This window comes from Hypomesus transpacificus, chromosome 13 (assembly GCF_021917145.1).
Source record: "Hypomesus transpacificus isolate Combined female chromosome 13, fHypTra1, whole genome shotgun sequence".
In the NCBI taxonomy this organism is placed as follows: domain Eukaryota; kingdom Metazoa; phylum Chordata; class Actinopteri; order Osmeriformes; family Osmeridae; genus Hypomesus; species Hypomesus transpacificus.
In genome coordinates this window covers 5,044,581-5,065,530 of record NC_061072.1, presented here as the reverse complement: position 1 = coordinate 5,065,530, position 20,950 = coordinate 5,044,581, and the positions used below count along the sequence as shown (strand labels likewise).

At 43.1% G+C, this 20,950-nt stretch overlaps 2 long non-coding RNA genes across 2 annotated transcripts; both read right to left on the bottom strand.

Annotated features, from left to right (window-relative positions):
- Positions 1-8,315: 8,315 nt before the first annotated feature.
- Positions 8,316-8,767, bottom strand: LOC124476018. Its single transcript, XR_006956996.1, has 3 exons — positions 8,726-8,767; positions 8,531-8,644; positions 8,316-8,355 (listed from the first exon to the last, which is right to left on the bottom strand). It is a non-coding gene; the product is annotated as an uncharacterized LOC124476018 (long non-coding RNA).
- Positions 8,768-8,828: 61 nt separating this feature from the next.
- LOC124476017 lies at positions 8,829-10,060 on the bottom strand. The gene is made up of 4 exons (XR_006956995.1): positions 9,949-10,060; positions 9,699-9,821; positions 9,121-9,589; positions 8,829-8,869 (listed from the first exon to the last, which is right to left on the bottom strand). It is a non-coding gene; the product is annotated as an uncharacterized LOC124476017 (long non-coding RNA).
- Positions 10,061-20,950: the final 10,890 nt, after the last annotated feature.

Sequence of the window (20,950 nt, the reverse complement as noted above, 5' to 3'; positions counted from 1 at the left end):
ACCTGCCTTTCTCCAGTTCTTTCAAATAGATTATCTGGACAGGCGTTAGCAATAAGCCAGACTGCAGTTCGTTTTCTGGCTATTTTTCGGAAGCTTCCCTTCTAATACCGACTACAGCTAGTCTAGCTAGAGTCATTTGATGTGTGTAGAAACGTATTTAGCATTCTACCTGGTATACTATATACAGGAAACGTTAGCATTGCTAATAACTGTTAGCACAGTTCAGCTTCCTAGCATATCCTGCTTGAAATTGTCCAAGGTTGTCAAAACTGTCTTGGGTGAAATGTTCAGAGCAAATGAATGATTGAGTGTCGAACTTCGCCGGGATCTTCTCATAGACAACAGCAGCCATGCCTGTTGAATGTTTGGCTCCTTGGGAAGACTGAGTGTTAGCCTTCCCTGTACAGCCTGGAACACAGCATTTAAGACCGTGGTCCATTTTCAATATCCTTGTTATAATTCAAAACGTTCTTCTTTGTAATTCCTTATAAGTAGCCCACACAGAGCAGCGCGCAGCTAAACTAGTATCGGAGATACACGCTACCTCGGACTGGTCTGTATGTAAATTCTGGGGCGTGACAAAGATACAGACCAGAGCCAATAAGAGGGCGATCACCGGTCCTACGTAGGACCGGTGGCTTTGTTGAAAAGCTAGCGTTTTACAGCCAATTTTTTTCTTTTTGAGATTTGAATAGGAAAGAGGTGTCAATGGACTTTGATATTCACGGTATGTTCAGTTTACCCTCCGAACTGTCGTTTTTCAACAATGACAAGGTAAAATCGGTTTTGCAGTCAATTGCCCCTTTAATGAGCACCAGCATTAGTTTAAATAGTGGTAGGTATTGGGCGCAATTATTGCTGTGTGGGTAACCTAGTGCTTTAGGCATCGGCACCAAAGATTCAGGTAGGCTGGCAACGCATTACATTGGTTTCAGTGGTATTAGCCATATGTTGACTGTAACTGACTAACTATTGCTGTACCAATTTGTGAAACGCATCCTTAGCGGGAAATTGACTGGACAACCGAGTGCGGGTTCCAAACGCATCAGCGGCTGGGTTTAGAGCCAACCTTTCTGTTTTTCCCACATTTTTGTTTATCTTTTGTTTACAAGTTTGATTTGAGGAATGGTTTGATGTGTTTACCTTGTGTGCTTTGGCTTGCCGTGAACTATTTTTTATAACGTACCATTATATACCATTTGATCTTACTATTGTGTATAAAATAAACCTTTGTATACTTTTGATACGACAGCCTCTGTACAGTTTATTTGATTGGACAGAACATTAATCTTAGATATAGTATTTCCAACTAAGGGTCTCTCACCCCATCTGTGAGAGTGGCGTAGTCGAACCTCCCCGCCACATTTGTTACAATTCGTAGTATTGATCTGATCACCAAAGAAATAGTTTGCCAAAGAAGTTGATCTTCAAAAAAGTTGGACATTCTACAGCTGCACAATCATCTGCCGAAATTCTATTGAGCTGGTGTGACCCTAAGATTGTATTTATTCATGTTTAACTGTACATTGACATTAATTGTAAAATGTGACAAGGAAAATGAGGATTCTTTTGGAATATTGAAAGATATATTCCTGTCTTCATTCCGGATTTCTTGGGGGGGAGCTGCCATGGACACAGAGAATCAATGTTAGCCAGAACAATTTTGACATTTCAAATCGTTTATGTTAGGCTATGTAGCTATAACTCACCAGATCTGCTGCTGCCGGGATGAGAGGACAGGACTCTGTTCCACTTTTCCCTGTCTGTCAGGGATGGAGTCCAATAGCTCCTCAGACTGCCCTCACATCCGAGAGTATCAGACATCCTGTTGGTTAAGCTGCTCCTGGTCCTTTTTTAGAGGGTGCAGGTAAAATGCATCGGCATTAGGTTGGCAAAGGGATACATACTTTTTTAAACTGGCAATTGGACAATTTGGATTTTCAGGCTCCGCAAAAATGTAGCCACGGTAATTTCCTTTGCAAGGTGGTTTTTTGTCTCTGCGTTGTATGCTAGAGAAATATACTCGATTCCAATTTCGTCTTTGTTTAAAATGAAAGAGTCCCTCTTCAATTCCCGATTGCCTTCTCTGCAACGTCTTGCTAGATGCAGCTGGACATCGAACCACACCTTCTTGACCAGTCCGCAAACTGTGTTGACATGATTCAGCACCTCGGAATTGATGAGCAGATCTAGGTCTGTTGCTGAAATCAGGGGGTGATGCTGGCTGGTGTCTTTGCCTTTTTTTCTCAAGTCTTTGATGACGGACTTGATCACGTTGATTTAAAACTGCCAGAGTTCATTATGTCAAATGTAGAAAAGTGACGTGCTATCCCTGCGTGCTAAGTGCGATGTAGCTTGCAATTCAGTATGATTGGCTTTTGCCATTCTGCACTGACGGATAAAAAGAGCGTAGCACCTGATTTAGATTTTGTGCATGTCTAATGGATTTTTTTCTTCTATCAACCAGTCTTTGAAAACTGACATGGCCCATTCTGTATTCCTTTTAGGGTTGATTTCGTGTCGATCCTCTTCTAATTTGTCAATGTCTCCGTCATCCAATAACTTTGTGCCGCTTCGCTGCCCTCTTCTATGCTGCTGTCCTCTCTTGCTTTTGTCTTCACTGGCGATGGCAACAACTCAGCCTTTGACCAAGTGTCAAAATCTCTGTACTTTCCAAAAACATTAAAATTAATCGTAAACTCATCAATTTTTACCCGGTAGAGGCTATACGTTTTAATCCCATAGGTTTCGGATCAGCTGACGCCGCTAAGCAACGGAGTACGCTGGGGTTGAAAAGTTACCGGACTACTGGCGGAGTGCTACGAAAGACGTGAATCCGAGGCAAAAAGGCCACTTCCCTTGACAGCAGTCAGTTATTCACAGACCCCCAAATACAGAGACTCTGTTTCACCCCGACTTATATCTGATGGAAACGTCTTGTAGCCTATAGACAAGTTTACACGCCAAAACCACTGGGCTGCCATAACTCAACACAGATGCAATTCATTTCCGCCGGAAGTGGTTTGCACCGCGTCTGCCGGTGTAAACACAGCAATTTTTCTATGCTAGCTTGGGATAACGGTTCTACTACTTTGACATACTTGTCGTTTGACATTTACTACTGGATAAGTTGCCAAAGTTGTCGCATGTACTTATGGATAACGTCGTCGCCATACTTTTAAGTACATTTTAGAGTAGATTTATAGTTATAAAGCTTTTGCCAGTCCATCATTTTTGAGCTTTTAACATGGAGCAAAGGCAATGTCAGAAGATGACTAGTCGGTGATTCATTAGAACATTTGTTGTCTAGCTCTTCAATCTCTCAGCAAAATGTAGGCTAATTATTTGGCTAAAGGATGCCACACGTATCATAAATTCGTAGCCCGACATTAAAAACATTTATAGTCGGTTGACTGATCGCGTTGTTGTACCCAGTCAAAGGAATAAACACACAGGAACTTCATGAACATTCAATGGTCTTGCCAGTTATCCTGGCAAAACATGTAGCATAATGTTCTTTATTTTTTGCCAGGACACGGTCCAAGTAGCCTAGGCATACGTAACATTGAAAGCTAATTCGTTTGGAATTTCTAGGCTATACTTGATGTTACATGTTGATGTTCAGCCTATTCAATTTTACAACTTCAGAAGGACAAGACAGGCAGTACACTGTTATCCTTATTTATGTGGCTTGTCCATGCCTGAAGTGCTTACGTATCTATCTATTCTTCCTATGAACCTGGTTATGACTGCTTTAAACGTAAAGTACCGGTTGGCTACACACCTCATGCCCCCTTTTTGTGCTTTGTAGATCAGATATGCCTCCACCCAAGAAGAAGAAAGGGGACATACGAGGCTTTTTCAAAAAGCAGTGTAAGTCAGGCTAAATAACTAGCCACACTAGCAGTGGTAGTGACCAGGCTTTCAAATGCAGATTCTACTGTGGAAAAAGTATTAACTGGTGATATTATGTGTTAACCAGGATATTGTTACAGCTAAACCTAGCTTCTGTAGCTAATCTTTCAACCAAGGTTAGGAGTCTAGCCTAGAACAAATTCACAGTTGATGGACTGTCACTGCATTGCTAGACAGGTGCTGGAAAAAACAGTTGGCAATGTGAATAAGTTAACACTGTTGGTTATTCAAATATAATGTATCATTATTTGATTATTAATGTCCAAAAAACACTATACAATATGGCAGGAGGGTTAAACTTGCTAGCCATAGGATAGGCTACAAAATGAATGAACCATTTTGTATGCAGGAAAGACAGCATGAAAACACTCCAGATGTAGAGCAGGCTGAGGAAACAGCATCAGGGCTTCAGGTGAGGTTTATGATAATAAAACATTTTGTTGTTCAGCATTACAGTCTCATCATCACAGTCTATTTTTTCGGAGCGTGCCTTTTTTTTAGATCATACAGTTAGACTAGCTCTTTAGGGATTGTATACAGAATGGCATCTCGATTTGCGCTCCGGGGGGGGGGGGGGGGGGGGGGGGGGGGGCATTTGGGTGGATGTCCCCACCAAGTCTGAGACCAAACCAACGCCCTTGCATTCACATAGTATGTGGTAGTACTGTAGACAATCTGGATTATAGTTAATGTGTCTGAATGTACACTTACTTGCACATACTGAGCTCGCAGTTCTTTCAACCTTTGTGAGTTGCGCTCAAAAGGTACTCGGTATACCTGTTTTATTCGTATGCTGTTACGATGGAGGACACGGTCAAGTGTGTGTTGTCTTGTATGACTCGTTCCTGGATTTCTCAGAGTCGTATCAAATATTTTGAAGGACCATGCCCACTATAATGGTCTCTGCTCCGGAGTGAATATGGCTGTCCTTCCACCTGCATGTGGCAGCCTTGCAGTTCTACAGAAAATAGATGTGCAGTTACAAAAAATATTCATGTAGTACAATACATACAGTGATGAACTTTACAAATGTCTATTGAAACAGCTGCAATAGTGTAGTACAGTAAATCTGCAATGACAAAAATACAGTAGTATACTCTACCTGTTCTCTTCTCTGAATGTTCTTACTATGGTGGACACAGAAAATCGGCTCAAATTGGGGTGCACTCTAAGTCCTGCTTCCCTCATTGTCAGTCCATGGACTATAACATGGTCGATGACTGTTGCTCTAATTTCATCCAATATTTCCACTCTTTGTCTTCCTCTTCCTCTTTGTCCTCCTCTTCCTCTTACTTGCCCTCCTCCTCTTCCTCCTCGTCGCCCACCTCGAACACGCACTCGTCCTCGTCCTCTCACATTGTTTCTTCAATCCATTCTCAGACCTTCTCCTTCCCACCTTCAACAAACTGTTTGCTCTCAAAACTGCCTTATATTGGTTGTGTCACATCATTTGACATCAAGTGAAATCTATTTTGAGTGGTTGTGTTTAATCAATGACAGGGGTTCTCTATTTGTATGGGATTGTTGCCACTTGTGTTTACCAGTATGGATGACATGTGCATTAGAGTGCAGAATCGGTTTTGAGACTGAGAATGTGTTTAGGGTTTTGCTGAAAAGTCTAAGTGAGATCTGCAAATTGTGTTGTACCATGTGAAATAGTTTAAGGTATTGACAACAGACTGCACAATTAGCTACATGAGTTTAGGCAACTGACAACTTTGTTCAGACAATGGGTTTTAGTGTTTTAGCAATTGAGAAAAACTGTAATAGCCTCCATCTCCCACGACCTCTCAATCACCCTGGGATCTGCGACGGTGACCCCTTCATCCTCTGCCATGAGCCTTGGGGTCACCATGGATGACGAGCATCAAGTCTCTCCTGCAGCCTTACACCCCCACCCGCCACCCACGGCCTTTTGCAGACAACCGCCTGGTGGTCCCACCGCTCAAGACTGACCGGTCCCAACACAAGCTCTTCTCCTGCCTGGCCCCCCAGTGATGGAATAAACTCCCCACCTCCATCAGAGACACAGACTGTCTCTCCACCTTCAAAAGAAGGCTCAAGACGAAGGCTCAAGGCGCACTTGTTCCGGGAGTACAACGGTACTTAGGAATGGTTTGCTGAACCCAATGCTAGTTTCCTCAAGGATCACAATGAGTCTTGCTTAGAGACCTGTTGCTCTTGTTGGTTAGTTGTAACTGATTTGGACTGTTGTATTTGCAGCGAAATAGTCTATTTTAGTTGGTCTTATTTTTATTTTGACTGTTGCTTGCTTTTTCTACAGGTACACATGCACTTTTCATGATTCATGTTGTTTAATTGTAACTTGCTTAACGACATGCTCTTATGGTTCTTCCCTTTGGCACTTATTTTTTGGTTGTTCACAATGTGTGCTTCTTGTTTTGGCTACCCGTAATGCTTTGGGGCTATCTTGTTGTTATTATCAGTGACCTATGCACTTTGTAAAGCTCTCTCTTGGAAATTGCTTTGGATAAAAGCGTCTGCTAAATGAATAAATGTAAATGTAATAAGTATCCACAGTGGACCTTTTTTTATTCAGTCCACTACGTTTTCAACTGAAACAATCGCAATTCACATAAAATGGACATTCAAATGTAAATAGCCTAATACAGACGTCAAATAATGCAGTTCTAATGATGATGCTATACAAGCTAGTTTTAATTAACTCAACAAGCATTTAATTTCCAGATGTGATAAGTTGCCATTTATTCTCCACTTTTTTTTGATCTAATGGATTCGTAGGGTAAAGAAGGTTGCAGATTACAAGGCACTCTACTCTCAGAATGCCAACGAGAGAGAGAGAGAGAAAGAGAGAGAGAGATGTGAGAGAGAATGAGAGATAGAGAGAGAGACAGAGAGAGAGAGAGAGAGAGAGAGTAAGAGAGTGTGAGAGGGAGAAAGAATGAGAGATAGAGAGAGAGTGAGTAAGAGAGGAAGAGAGAATGAGAGAGTGAGACAGAGAGTGAGAAAGAGAGAGACAGAGAGAAAGTGAGTAAGAGAGTGAGAGAAATAGAGAGAGAGAGTAAGAGATTGAGTAAGAGAGTGAGAGATAGAGAGAGAGAGAGAGAGAGAGAGAGAGAGAGAGAGAGAGAGAGTGAGTAGAGAGTGAGAAAAATAGAGAGAGTAAGAGATTGAGTAAGAGAGTGAGAGAAACAGAGAGAGAGAGAGAGAGAGAGAGAAAGACTGAGAGAGAGAGAGACTGAGAGAGAGAGAGAGAGAGAGAGAGAGAGAGAGAGAGAGAGAGAGAGAGAGAGAGAAAGACAGAGACAGAGAGAGAGAGAGAGAGAGAGAGAGAGAGAAAGTTAGTAAGAGAGTGAGAAAAATAGAGAGAGAGAGTAAGAGATTGAGTAAGAGAGTGAGAGAAACAGAGAGAGAGAGAGAGAGAGAGAGAAAGACTGAGAGAGAGAGAGACTGAGAGAGAGAGAGAGAGAGAGAGAGAGAGAGAGAGAGAGAGAGAGAGAGAGAGAGAGAGAGAGAGAGAGAGAAGAAAGAAAGTGAGTCAGTATTTCTTCATGTTCTTTGGGTCCACCCTCTTTGACAGGATGTAGTCATCTGGCAGTCTGATAAACTCCCTGGAAGCCTCCATCCTAAGCCACATAGAGAAATTTAGCATTTCATACTTCATGACCAAACTCTGTTCTATTCTCCCCTAAACTTTGCAGTAGTGCCCCAGTCGCGAAGGGTGTTACCTGTCAAGTGAGTCCAGCTCCTCTCACTCTGAGCGCATCATCTGGCCCTCCGCCCGTTTCTGCTCTCTGAGCAGCTTTTTACGGATTGCAGACAACTTACAGAGGACTTCCCTCTCGTACTCTGGTAGGCAGCCTGACACACGTACACACACAATCACATACCAACATACCAACTAATCCACAATGTGTTGGTTCTAGCTATTTGGAACATTTAGTGTTTTTGTGTGTGTGTTACCTGCAGCTCTCAACTCCTTCCTAACAGCTGGGACAGAAGCTGTCTGGGATTGGAGCCCTGAAAGAGAACCCTTCTAAAAGGTGTGTGGGGGGGGAGAGAGACATCAGTTTATACCTGTTTTCAGACAATGCTCTCCATACTACGTTTATGGTTTATACAAGCGGTAACTTACAGACATGGGGGTGGTGGGGCATTTGCTGTCCATGCTGGGGGGACTGGGGGTGGACTGGGGGGCCCTGTGTCTCTTCTGGAGGGTGGGGATGGGGGGCGAGATCTCCCTTCGCATCTGCAGATAGACAGTAAGATGGGGATCATACTGATATTTCTGTTTGTTCAAATCTTTCTAATCAAGTTGTGTGGTCCTCTCACCTCTTGAATGCGCGCCTGTCTCTCTTTCTCGTAGCGCGTCCTCCCAGCAGCAATCTCCTCTTCCTCTACCCTTTTCTTCTTCTTGTCCTTTGCGAGACGGACCAGCTCCTTGTTTTTGTCCGTTTGCTGTTGCAAGAAGAAGACCAAACTTTATTTAGCTAATAACAGCTGAGTCACAAGAACACTCCTGAAAGAGAACATTCCTAAAAGGTGTCTGTGGGGGACAGAGACATGTGTTTCTACCTGTTTTCAGATGATGCACTCCACAGTACGTTTATGGTTTATACAAGCGGTAACTTACAGACATGGAGGAGGTGGATCGTCTGCTGTCCATGCTGGGGGGACTGGAGGTGGACTGGGGGGTCCTGTGTCTCTTCTGGAGCGTGGGGATGGGAGGCGAGATCTCCCTTCGCACCTGCAGATAGACAGTAAGATGGGGATCATACTGATATTTCTGTTTGTTTAACTTTCTAATAAAGTTTTGTGGTCCTCTCACCTCTTGAATGCGCGTCTGTCTCTCTTTCTCATAGCGCATCCTCCCAGCAGCAATCTCATTCTCCTCCACCTCTTTCTTCTTCTTCTCCACCTCTTTCTTCTTCTCCTCTGCAAGACGGACCAGCTCCTTGTTTTTGCCCCTTTTCTGTTGCAAGAAGAAGACCAAACTTTATTGAGCTAATTACAGCTGAGTCACAAGAACATGTTACACTCGCTTAAAATCAACCCTTACGTGTATTGTCCACACCATAAAAATCCAATTCTACTATCAAGATTGTTCAGCATTGTTATTCAAGAGTGTGTGGTCCACATAAGATAAGTTGTATACTGTATATTGCAAAGGCATATACAATAATGTCTGCCAAATCCCTCTTAGCCAATCAGTGCCCAGCTGACCTCCATCTCCTTGAGTTTTCGGATCTCCTTCTCCTCGTCAAACTCCCTCTTCATTTGAGCCCTCTGCTCTGCCAGCCTCCTCTCCTCCTTCGCCTCCTCCAGGCGTAGCTTCTCCCTCTCCTCTGCCTCCCTAAGGTGCTTCTCCTCAATCTGGGCAGGGCCCGAAAGGTAAACAGTTTGTTATACAACATCGTGTACCTGTGTGTGTGTGTGTGTGGGTGTGTGTGTTTGTGTACAGTACACAACATCCTTTAAATCAATGGCTTGTTGAAGCTAAAAGACCCAACAGCCACCAGAGGCCAGGGTCTTGAAATCTGTACATAACACATCCCAAACCATACCATACCACACTGTACCTGTTGTTTTAGGCCAAGCTTATACTTATCCAGTTCAGTGAGTTGATGAAGCGTTGGCTGGTTAGGAAACACATTTCCTCTGGCAAACATGGAGGTCTGGACAGGGGCAAAACCTGCAAAGATAAAGTAGAACAGTCATATGCATTGTGTGTACGTGTGTATTACATTCGCGTGAAATGATGTGATGTCTGCAGTGTGCCAGCTGGTGCATTGACTGTCTACCAGAGACTGTGTTGATGGGAGGCAGTCTGTCCTCCCTCAGGATGGGCCTGGTGGCTTCTTTCAGAGAGGTCTCGGGGTTCAGCCAAGCTTCCTCATTCTGCCTGTGCATCTGCTTCAGGTCAGCTAGACAGGCAGAGTACAGTCAGACACTTTACACAGAAATATATGCCATCAATTGAACTCCAATCAACTTATGCAATCCTGTAGGGTGAGCCAACATGGAATGTAAGTGAAACATGCTACAACGTACTAATGAGGTCCCCTTGGGTGTCTCTGAGGGGTGCGCCGCACCCTCCCCGGCCCCATGGGTCATAATTTTTTATTTCGGCCTCCAGCTTGGCCTCAGCCCGGTCCCTCTCAGCCTTCTCCAGCCTCCGGCGCTCCTGCTTCTCCTGGATCTGCAGGGATTCAAGGTTATGAAGGAATTTGGTGAGGAATACTGACTCCCCTGGAACTACATGTACCAGAGGTTTGAGGATAGACTCAGTCAGCGTACACAATGACAACATCATGAACATGAGACTTTCATCTTGCACAACTAGAATAATTCATCCTTTGTGAATAAAGATGGTCTTGTATTTACCTTTATCAGGTTATAAAAGCATAAAGATTATTTCATTATGAAACAGAGTCGCTAAAGGCTCTAAATGGGAAGGATCCCCTTTGTGAATTCAAGTAACGTATAAAAAAACCCCCCACAAATCTACTTTGATGTACAACTGCTCTGTTTCATCTGACCAAAAGGCTACCTACTCCCTTTTCTCTACCCTTTCTGTCAAAACCTTACATGCCTGCCCACCATCACAAGGTCCACCTTGGAATTTCATTCACCACATCTCAATTTCAACCACCACATCTCAATTTCAACCACCACATCTCAAAGTTGATGAAGAACATTCCATGTTCTACAGTTCAGTCCACATGATGGTGAGTTTGTTCTTTCAATCCCGAAACATTATCTATGAGCAGAACTAATTGCATTTGGGGTATTTTGGTACTGTATTCCAATATCCATATAGAGGTGGGGGGGAGGAGGTCACCTGCTGTTCCAGTTCCTCCTGATAAGTTGGCGCCCTCCGCTCAACAGGCCCCACCCTTCCCAGTCTGGTGGTCCTACTCTCTCTATAGGGAGGTCCACCCTCCTCAGCCCAGGGACCCCTGCCCTCGGCCAGGTGTTGCCCCCAGTGCGCCCCTGTCTGCTGGTTAGCAAACAAACTGCTGGAAATGTCACTGGTCTGGACATGATCAGAACCTGCAAAGATGAAATATATTACAACCATGTGTATTCCATGCACGTTAATGTATGTGTTATCTGCAATGTGCCAGCTGGTGCAGTGACTGTCTACCTGAGACTGTGTTTATAGGAGGCAGTCTGTCCTCTCTCAGGTTGGGCCTGGTGACATTTCTCTGAGAGGTCTCGGGGTTCAACCAAGCTTCCTCATTCTGCCTGTGCATCTGCTTCAGGTCAGCTAGACAGGCAAATCATAAGAAGTGTTTTAAATACAAGATTCAAAAGTAGCAGCAGACCAGCAAACATTTTTACCCCTGACTTCAAAACTGTTTAAAATGTGGCCCTCTACAAAGTGACTATATCAAATCATGTTATTTGTATAGCCCTTCTTACAATGTCACAGAGGGCTTCACAGATCAGATGAGCACCTATATATATGAAAGGTGAGCCAACAATGAAGGTTAGTGAAACATGCTACAACGTACATATGAGGTCCCCTCGGGTGTCTCTGAGGGGTGCGCCGCACCCTCCCCGGCCCCATGGGTTGTAGTTCCTCATTTCAGCCTCCATCTTGGCCTCAGCCCAGTCTCTTTCTTTCTTTTCCAGCCTCAGGCGCTGCTGCTTCTCCTGGATCTGGAGGGATTCAAGATTTTGAAAGAATATGGTGAGGAATACTGACTCCCGTGGAACTACATGTACCAAAGATTTGAGGATAGACCCAGCATAGATTATGATATCATCATGAACATGAGACTGACTTTCACTGGGTGAGACGGTCTAAATGGAATGAATCAAACTAACTTACAAATGATGCTAAAAATCTATATAAATCTACAACTTTTATCATTGATCCGACCAAAACGTTCACTCCTCCATTCTCTGTACCATTCACGTCAAAACATTACATGCCCACCATCATTGCTGTACTTGTTTCAAACATAGACTAAAGTAAAACACAGAATCTCAACTCAAAGTTGAGCAAGAAAATTCCATGTATCTAAGTTCAGTCCATGTTTTGGTGAGTTTGTACCTTCAATACCAGTCACTTATCTATGAGCAGAATCAATACTATTTACAGTACTTTGTGTATTTTTGTACAGTATCCCAACTCATAGAAGGGGGGGGGGGGTCACCTGCTGTTCTAGTTCCTCTTGGTACGTTGGTGCCCTCCGCTCAACAGGCTCCACCCTTCCCAGTCTGGTGGTCCTGCTCTCTCTATAGGGAGGTCCACCCTCCTCAGCCCAGGGACCCCTGCCCTCGGCCGGGTGGTGGCCCATGTACACCCCTCTCCCCCCTTCAGTCAGAGTGGAGGGATCTCTTCTGAGGGAGGCACCGTACTCCTAGGGAAGAGAGAAAAGGCTTCATGCTATGAGCTGTGATCCATTTAAAATGACATTTACTCGCTACAAATGAGGTGCCATTCACAGATGAGTATTCCTCTCACACCATTTTTGAAATAAAAGCCAGTCAGCTGTCTATACTCTACTGAATAAAGAGAAACTCACCCTTGTTTCCATGTAAGGACCATCTTGTTTAAAGTTAGGGTTAAGCTTCATTTTCTGAAACTTTGGCCCTTTGTTGCTTGAGGAAGTTCAGTTTTCTCAATTTTGCAGATGGAAAATTGTGAACACTTCTGTAAACACAAGACTGTGTTTACCTACTAGTATTTGGCAACTGGTAAGGCACACAGGTAGCCTACTTAAGGCTTCTCTTCCAACTAAAGCACACCAAAAGTTCTCACACATGATGATGTAACTCCCATATTTCTGACAGTGCTTGTTCTTAACTGTGCAATGATGATTAGTGATACGCATTAAGACCTTATCTCTGTACTGCGTTTCTGTTTGTGTCAGTCTTAGCTAATATCGGCTGTCAAAAAGCGTCAGGCGTGACATCATAATGCTTTGGAATGCCAAGATGTGTCCGTTGCTATGTCAACTTCTGATTATGATGTCACGCCTGATGCTTCTTTGCAGGGAAGTTCCCTATGGTAAAAGTGGGGCTGCGCGCACCCCGAAGGATGCGGATCGTTCTCTTGTGTATGCAAAATAAATCAGTGATTTTCCTTCCCAAACAGTCCTTTTGATCATTGGCCGACTGCAGTCTCAGTATCGAAAATTAATACATGCACTCTAGGCCTAGTGTATCAACAGAATGATATCATCACAATGTCTAATATGTCGGCTAAGGGATAACATTAAAATAATATCATTAGGCTACAAAATAACAGTGTGTGTGTGAATCGCGCATGGTCATTTACTTTTGTTCTCACGCGGGGAATCAAGATTAGTGATGTCATTGTCCATCCCCACAATCCTATATTATCAGACCACTGCCTGGTAACCTTTAAAATGGATCTCTGCCAGAGCCTTGGAGGCACCCAGAATATTTCTATTAGCCGCTGCTTAACCCCAAATACAGCTCTGGAACTGGCTAGTATTCTACCCGCTGCACTAGAAGCACTTGATGTCCCGAATAAATCATTAAATGCTAAAACAAGGGATCTGAATTTGGTTCTTCAGCAATCCCTAGATTCTGTTGCTCCACTCAAACCAAGGAAAAGAATAGACAAGAAACTGGCTCCATGGTATTCAGAGGAAACCCGCACTCTCAAGAGGTCCACTAGAAAATTAGAGCATAAGTGGCGTACCACTAAATTGGAGGTTTTCCGCCTGGCCTGGAAGGACAGCCAAATAGAGTACAAGCAAGTCCTCATCAGGTCCAGATCAGAATATTTCTCTAAGTTGATTAGTAAGAACAAACACAACACTAAGTTCCTATTTGATACTGTTGCAAAACTCACTAAGAAAAGTACACTCTGTGTTAGTTCAGATCTCTCTCCCAATGATTTCTTAGATTTCTTTGACCAAAAAATCTATGCAATAAGGGACAAACTACAGACTAGTCCTGGAGGAGTGGCCATCAACACTGATTTTCCCGCTGTACCTAGCATTCTGCATGTTGAGACTCTCACTCACTTTAACCCTATTTCTATGGAAGCATTCATCAAGCTGATAGATTCCTCGAAACCCACTAGCTGCCTTCTCGATCCCCTCCCTGCCAAACTTTGTAGGGAACTTCTCCATATTATTGGACCGCCCATGCTTAGTATTATTAATGAATCTATTGTAACTGGACAAGTCCCTGACGATTTCAAACAAGCTATTATCAAGCCCCTTCTTAAAAAACCAAACCTGGATCCAGGTTGTCTTAGCAATTACAGGCCCATTTCAAATTTGCCATCTCTCTCCAAAATTTTGGAAAAAGCTGTGGCAAAACAGCTCACTGAGCACCTCTCCTCAAATCAGCTCTATGAACCTCTCCAGTCTGGATTTCGTCTTCACCACAGCACTGAAACTGCATTAGCCAAGGTAGTCAATGATCTATTATTAGCCTCTTACGCGGGCTTTAGCTCTGTCCTTGTTCTTCTAGACCTAAGTGCAGCTTTTGACACTGTAGATCATGAGATTCTCCTGGAACGTATGGAGAACTATGTTGGGATTTCTGGTACTTCACTTCAGTGGTTCAGATCGTATCTATCTGATAGATCACAATATGTCCACTATGATGGTTGCTCATCCAGGAGCTCCATTGTAAAATACGGAGTACCACAGGGTTCAGTTTTAGGCCCTCTGTTATTTTCACTCTATATGTTGCCTTTAGGAAACATAATTAGAAGTTTTGGGGTAGATTTTCACTGCTATGCAGATGATACTCAGCTATACATGTCTATAAAGCCGGGAGAATTTCCACATGCTATGGAAACCTGTGTTTCCGGGTTGAAAACTTGGATGACTGCAAATTTCCTTCTTCTTAATTCGGATAAAACCGAGGTTCAAATTTTTGGTCCGAAAAAACACCGAAATAATTTATCCCATCTAACCTTAGACTTAGACGGCGTCAAAGTATCTCAAAGCCAGCTGGTAAAAAATCTGGGAGTCACAATGGACCCAGACCTTTCGTTTGAGTACCATATTAAGCAAATCACCAGAACAGCATTTTTCCATCTACGTAATATTGCCAAAATACGAAAATTCCTCTCAAAGGATGATGCTGAAAAAGTAATACATGCTTTTGTTACGTCCCGATTGGACTACTGCAATGTGTTGTTCTCTGGCCTCCCAATTACCTACCTAAAAAACTTACAGCGGGTGCAAAATGCTGCTGCTAGACTATTGACTAAAACTAGAAAGTTTGATCATATAACATCGACTCTTATCTCTTTACACTGGCTCCCTATCCAAGCCAGAGCTGATTTCAAAGTTCTACTACTAACTTACAAATCTCTGCATGGATTGGCACCACTGTACCTCTCCGGTCTCCTTGCACCCTATTGCCCCGCAAGGACTCTAAGATCTCAAAATGCCGGCTATCTGGTAATACCCAAAGTTAAGAAAAAAACTGCTGGAGGTAGGGCGTTCTCATATAGAGCACCTCTTCTTTGGAACAAATTACCCATCTCAATTAAGGAAGCTGATACTGTCTCGACATTTAAAACTAGATTAAAAACGTTCTTGTTTAGTCAATTCTATGATCGTTAAAGGGAAGTATGTGTGTACTTTCTATGTAAACCTGGGGTGTGTGCTTGCCTATGTGTGTATCACATGTAACTTTTAAATTTTAATTATAGCTTATGTTCACATTGCCCAGCTAGATGTTACAAATAAAGTACACCTGTTACTGTATATTGTTAGTATTATTATTATTATAGTTCCGTTGCTGTATATTGTTACTGTTATAGTTTTTATTACTAGTTGGAGACAACGGGGGACTGGTTGTTTTCATCCTTATTCGTATAAGTATAACCTACTTTAGAGTTCTTTCCCCTGGAACAGATTTCATGTTCCAACTGAGGGGGGCTGTCGTTGTTTTGGTGTGTGGGGCTGCATCAAATACCCTTTTTGCTCTGTTAAATTGCTGCACTAGTCCACACTTGACCGGTGGGGATCTCATTCTATTATGACTGTAACTGTTAGCTGCTCCTGGCATTCTCTAATCCCTGCTCTCCTCTCTGTCCCCCCCCCCCCACACATTCCCTGTGGTGTGGGGGGTTTGAGCTGTCAGGACCTGCTTGGTCGTCGGTCTGCCAACGCTGAACCAGGTCGTCACCCGGAATCCAGTCTCCATGACGGCCAACAGCGAGTTTCCCGGTCCCATCCAACGTCTATAAAGCCGAACAATGGATTTTGGTGTTTCAAAACCCATTGACACTGTATGACTATGTTTAGCTTGTGTTCTGCTCCTCTCTCTTACCAACCGTCTCTGGAGGAGGGGATCCCTATCTGAATTGCTCCTCCCAAGGTTTCTTCCATTTTTTCTCCCGGTGGGAGTTTTTCAGGGAGTTTTTCCTTGTCTTCCTTGAGGGTTTAGGTTGGTTGAGGGGCAGTTCTATGGGCGCATGTGAAGCCCTCTGTGACATGCTTGCGTGTAAAAAGGGCTATACAAATAAATTTGATTTGATTTGTTCCTAAGTTAAGTAAACATTTGTATCCTAGACAATTCATTCATTATTTTCATCGGAAAGTCATCAGTAGGCCTACTAAGTAGCTTGATTAGATCAGTAACACTCATGAAGCTTTAATGTATGTATGTAGATTTTTATCTCAGTAGGCCTACATCTTACAATTCTTTGTCAAAAATGGTCTGAAATCAAATCCTGTATTTACCTCAGTGTATTCCCTAAATGCTTTGAGCCGTGTGTGTCATCCAAAAATACTACCAGTGGAACTATTTCTGTTGTCATGCCGTATTAATATTACAAGGGTGAAATCTGTCATTACTGGTTTAACCAAAAGAAAGAATTAGCTTGAAGGGAAATAATAGCAAGTAATTAGCAAACATGTGTATTCCATGCACTTTAATAGCAAGTAGCAAGATGGCGCCGACGATGGCAGCCGCGGTAGCTCGGTGTGCTCTGTTTTGTCTTGTGTCTTGTTTTGTCTTTTAATTCAGTGTCACAATCTGCACAATGACACCCTGCACATTTCAATTTGCACTATTGTATCGTTTGCACTATCTTTATTTTTAGGTTAGATTGTAAATTAGGGCTACTTTTCTTTTTTATTCCCCTTAGTATTAGCTAGACCCCCCTTAGTATTAGCTAGACTTTGCTCCTTTTGTATAGTTAGTCCACATATTTAAGTTTCAATATTCCTATATGTTTAATGTATGCACCTCCCTGCCAAAGTAAATTCCTTGTTTGTGCAAACATTCATGGCAAATAAAATCCTTCTGATCTGATGATAATGGTAGAAATTTGTGAAAGTTAGAGTAGAAAGTTGTGTCCAGTCAACCTTGAGTCAATTTAAGTAAAATGGACATTCAAATGTAAATAGCCTAATAAAGACGTCAAATGATGCAGTTCTAATGATGATGCTATACAAGCTAGTTTTAATTTCCTCAACATGCAATTAATTTCCAGATGTGATAAGTTGCCATTTATTCTCCCCTTTTTCTGGAACTTTTAATGATCAACTGGATTTGTTGGGTAAAAAAGGTTGCAGTCTAGAATACACTCTACTCTCAGAAAGCCAATGAGAGAGAGAGAGAGATAGAGAGAGATGGCCGTGAGAGATATAAACCATATCTTTCACAATGCTCCAAAAGAAGCTGGCCAGCAGAAAGTAAATATTAAACCTAACAAAATTAAAAAAGAGAAATGGTTTGATTATGAGTGCAAAAAAAGAGAAAGGAACTGAGAAAATACTCAAACTTGAAACACCTCCAGCCAAAGGACCATGTCCTACGCCTGAGGTACTGCGAAATCCTCAAACAATATAAACAAACTATTAAATACAAAAAAAAGCTCAATTACATGTATACAACACTGAATGATATAGAACAGTCAATTGACCAAAACTAATTCTGGGAAAGGTAGAATAACATGAACACCTCAAGAGCAGTGGTACCACTGTAATAGAAAATTACTATTCTTTAAGATGTCTATAATATTCTTTGGCCTAGAACAATTATTGCTGAGGTTTTAACTTCTGTAAAAATGGCATAACCTTTTAGCCTAAGACAGTATTGCTTAAGTTTCCGTTTTCTGTCAAACGTCTAACAATTTGACTGTTTGACCCTGGTTGTTTTGCCCATACTCCAGGGGTGTTTTGCTGACAAGTTCTGCTTCTGTCGTCTCAAGCTCTGTTTTTTAATATTGAGCATCTGTATCCAGTTCTGCAACCTATTTCCCTTTTTAACTTTCTGTTATTGAAGATTCCTCTTTTGATAGACATGAACTATTGAACTAATGATGTAACTGTCTGGAATTACTGTATAAAAGAGTGTTCAGATCATGACACCTTTAGAGAGCCCTTCTACTGCAGACATCATTTATGATACTGTTTTGGAACTGCTCCTCCTTGATTTCAAGAATAAACAGATAAAGACAAATTCTTCTGACTTCAGACATTCAATCATAGAAAATTCCACCACAAACTTGGCGTCACGAACAGGATTCCACGAGTGATCGTCGGGAGCGACGCGGACGGGGACTGATCATCCCAAACAAAGGTGTTTGGTCTCCAAAACCTCAACATTTTCAAAGAGAGGGGAGGACCGGCCGTTGCGCCCCCGATTGTCTCCGCTGGAATTTTGACCTGTTATGATGCTGGATGATTTGCATTGTACTTCTCATATTAGTATTGGAGCAGATACAGTTTATGAAACCGGCTGGTTTCAGGCTGTAAAATCAGAGAGTTTGCAGATTGTTAATTTGTATTATATGGATTTTTGTTGTGTTGCTGAAGTATTGTTAAAACAAGATCAACAGAGTTTCTGTGATGTTTGTGATTCTACTTCTCATGTCTATTTGGTCAGGAGTTCCGACATGTCTTGGCGAGATTTGGGCCCGTTTCTGGCTGAATGCTTGAAGGTCTCTGACTGGGTCAGTACAACAGACCCCAACGTTTCTTATTCACTTATTATGAATTGTTTCAAGAAGTCTTTCCTTGCTGATGTGCCTGTGGTCCGTCACGAACAAATAGTAAAGGAGTCTGTTCACTTGCCTTTTCTGACAATGACACAGTCTGATTTATCACCTGACCCAGCACTTGACTCGGTTCCTAAAACTTTGTGGGCCACTGGCAAGTATGATGTTGGTTTGATCAAGAACTGTGAGCCAGTGGTTATCCCTCCAAAGTCTGATTTCCGGCCTTGTCGAAAACAATACCCACTTAAACCTGAAGCTCTTGCTGGTATCAGACCTGTTTTTGAGTCTCTGCTCAATGCTGGAGATATTGTGCCTTATGAGTCATCTCCTGTCAGATCCCCTTTATTTCCTGTTAAAAAGATTTGTGACGTGGGCCTTCCTGTTGAGTGGCGCCTTGTTCAGGACTTGCAAGCTGTCAATGCTGCCGTGAAGCCACGTGCTCCACACGTGCCTAATCCTTACACCATTCTATCACAAGTCCCACCCACAGCAAGATTCTTTTCTGTTGTTGACTTGGCCAATGCCTTTTTCAGTGTTCCTGTTCATAAGGACAGCCAGTATTGGTTTGCATTCAACTTTGACGGAAAGGCTTACACTTTCACCAGGTTATGTCAGGGCTACTGTGAAAGTCCTACAATCTACAACGAGGCCATAAAGACCAGCCTTGAGACACTTGAACTCTCTCCAGGAACAGTTTTGCTGACCTACGTCGATGAGCTCATGACCTGCTCGCCAACTGCTGACCAGTGCAGAAAAGACACCATCACCTTGCTTAAACATTTGGCCTCAGAAGGCCACAAAGCCAGTTTGTCAAAACTGCAGTTTGTTAAAGAGTCTGTAACATTTTTGGGACAGCTGTGATCACATGAGGGCAAATCTCTCTCTCCCAAGAGAATAGCAGCAATTCAAAACATCCCAAAGCCAATTACAAAAAAGCAAGTCATGTCATTTCTTGGTATTTGTTCTTACTGTCGACAGTTCATTCAAAATTATGCAATCCTAGAGGCCCCACTCAGTGCGCTGATTCATGGGCAGAGCCTCTCCTCAAATGACAAAGTTACATGGACACCGGAAGCGTATGACAGTTTTTGTGAACTGAAACTAACCCTACAGTCTTCACCCACTGTAGGTCTTCCAGATCCAACTAGGCCTTTCATTCAAGCTGTGGATGAGAAAAATGGGTGCATGACTTCTGTTCTCCTGCGGGAGCATGGGGGAGGGCAACGTCCGGTTGCTTACTTCTCTGCTAAACTTGACCCAGTTGCAGCTGGACTTCCGCTTTGTCTGAGAGCCGTGGCTGCTGCAGAGAAAGCAGTCATGGCATCAAGAGACATAGTAGTTTATTCACCTATAACCCTTTTTGTCCCCATTGCTGTTTCATTAATTTTGCTCGAACAGAAAACTTCTCATCTGTCCGCCGCTAGGTGGTTACGTTACAATGCCTCATTGTTGAATATGCCTAACATCACCATCAAGCGTTGTAATGTTCTTAACCCTGCTACCCTTTAACCCACAATTGTGGATGGTGAACCCCATGACTGTGTGCTAACCCTCCAGGAGGCCTGCACTCCCAGACCTGATCTCCAGGAAACACCATTATCCAACCCCGACTTCATTTTGTTTGTGGATGGGTCCGCCTCTTGCGACCCCTCTACGAGTGTTAACAAAGTTGGATATGCTGTTTGTTCTGCACATGACACTCTTGTTTCAGGCTCTCTTCCCAGCCACCTCTCAGCCCAGGCAGCTGAGTTGATAGCCCTAACTGAGGCCTGTCATCTGGCTGCAGCTCTTCAGTCATTCGCAACCCCCCAGGAGAAAGCCCTGTGGAAGTAATCTGCCTGCACCCTAACAGAAGAGACGCATTGCCCCAGCCAGCTGAAGGTACTCTACACAACCTTAAGCCAGGTGATTGGATCCTGGTGAAAGATCTGCGCAGGAAGAACTGGAGATCGAAGAGGTGTTTAGGACCGTTCCAGATCCTGCTAACTACACACACTGCTGTAAAGACGGCTGAAAGAGCGACCTGGATCCACGCCAATCACTGCAGAAAGGTTCCTGAGCCTCCCGAGTAACCACACACCTCCCACACAC